This window comes from Penaeus monodon, chromosome 27 (genome assembly GCF_015228065.2).
Source record: "Penaeus monodon isolate SGIC_2016 chromosome 27, NSTDA_Pmon_1, whole genome shotgun sequence".
Lineage (NCBI taxonomy): Eukaryota > Metazoa > Arthropoda > Malacostraca > Decapoda > Penaeidae > Penaeus > Penaeus monodon.
The window spans coordinates 8315608-8317724 of NC_051412.1; the positions used below are offsets into that span (position 1 = coordinate 8315608).

The 2117-nt window shown below is 39.8% G+C and overlaps 1 pseudogene; it reads right to left on the bottom strand.

The window, feature by feature from the left end:
• Nucleotides 1-538: 538 nt before the first annotated feature.
• Nucleotides 539-1784, bottom strand: LOC119590409 (annotated as a pseudogene).
• Nucleotides 1785-2117: the final 333 nt, after the last annotated feature.

The following is a 2117-nucleotide window of genomic DNA, read 5'->3' on the forward strand; positions in this document are numbered from 1 at the left end:
AGCGCGGTGATGATTCGGACGTTTTTTTTTTCTTTTTATTATTTAAAAAAAAAGTTGAACTATTAACGTCATTTTTTGCATCTCCAAGTGTACCCCCATTATTTGGGCAATTTCGAGTGCAAAAGCCAAGCAGTACAACTTGTTTCCTTTCAAGCTATAGATTTTCAAGCAAATGTATATAAAATGTCCGAATCATCCTTGCTAGTAGTGATAATTCGGACATGTGTGTGGGATGGTTCGGATTATAAATATATTTGACTTTTAATGTTAGAATAGTTGATAAATAAAAAAATAAGTACAGTATAATGTTATTTTATTAATTGTATAAAGTAAATATACTTTTAAGACATTTATTCATGATAAAGACCAGACTCGCTATTGCTTTAAAAATAAAATATATTTACTTTTGAGAAGAATAATTGACCTTTGTGCGGTCTGGCCTATCTGAGTGGGGGGGTTGAACATCCACTACCATACCCCAAAACTTACTCTAACTGACTCTGTCACAAACACAAACCCTTTTCGGGCCCTTTTGGGGCACTGTTACCAAGTTATTGCTATACATAACAAAAATATGACTGTAAATTTAAACTGAAAATCTTGATTTATTATATGCTGGGACTGCTGAGGATCAGAGACTTGTGTTTGAACTCTTGATGGCTGATCTAGCTGGGTTGTAAGAACAGTCGAAGTTGGTTGCTGCTGAGTTGGTGGTGTAAGGTCTGGCTGCCCTGTTGCTCCTTGTGAAGTTGCTGAGGTTGAAGGAGTTGGATGATTTGGTAAAGGCCTATCAGTCACAAATGCCCCGGCAAAATCCTCCTCTTGAAAGACACCAGTGTCGAATGGGAAAATGCCTGTGGAACGAAAGCCAGATTTTATATTTACTGGTGTTGCTGCTCTGTCCCAAGCAGTGGACATAATTGGGGCCAGATCATAGATAGTTGCTGGACGTCCGGGGTGCTGGAGCATCCACGTATTGAGTCCCTGATTGTAATAGGTCTTAAATGGGCCATAGACAGTTCTGTCAAGGAGTTGGAGCTTGTTTGATGTATGTGGAGGCAAAGTCAGGAGTATAATGCCATGTTCCCTTGCATAATCAATCGCTTCTATAGAGAGATGCGACTCATGGTTATCCATAATGAGCAGAACTTTATGATCCAGACTGCACCTAGAATTCAAGACAAAATGCTGTAAAACACTGAGAAAATTCTTGCTCGTCATCCACCCGCTGGGATGAACAAGTCCTGTGCATGCTGGTGGAACACCGTTCATCATCCGAGCTTCATCAAATCTCACTCGTGGAAATATAAAACATGGTGGCAGGGCATTTCCATTGGCACATATAATGCCAACCATTATTACTAGCTCACCATGCTCACGTGAAGTTACCTGCCCAACTTGATGAACACCCTTCTGTGTACTTTGGTACTTTTTTGAACAGTTGTGTATCCTGTCTCATCCAGGTTATAGATGCATGATTCTGATAACTGATATCTCTGTAGAACCTCTTCTAGTTTAGTCTGAAAAATGCCAAGGTTAGTTCTATTAAAACATGTCATCCGAGCCAGACTTGTTGCTTCAGGGGTTCTTAGAGAGAGATCCCCTTGTCTTTCAAGAAATCCAGTTAACTAATCTCTTCCAGCAGATTCATCTCTTGCCCATGATTCTGGAACACCAACTTTGTTAGCAACAGCATATTCATATGCCAGCCGTTTGTTGTGTTGGTAGATAAACCATGAACAGTTTAGAGGAGTCTTTAAGTAATTGGCTAATTCCTTTTCCATGTTTGGAGTTAGTACTTGTCTAACAGAGTAACTTGCTCATTGAAAAGTCTGGTCAACAATAGGCCTGGTTTTGGATCTCTGTACATAGTCATGAAGTGTGCTTCTAGGTACTCCGAACAGAGCAGCAGCAACCCTTACTGAAGCACCCTTCTCTTTAATTTCCCATCAGTGCATTTTCAAAGGCAGTGGACCCCGCTGTTTATCAGTTTTTCTCTTATATTTTCGGCCATGCTGCAGGTCCTTGATAGCCACTCACTCTAAAACAATAGAAATAATGGTTATTATAATATTACCATTTTCTGTCACTGTGTGTGTGTGTAATCGATGTAATCG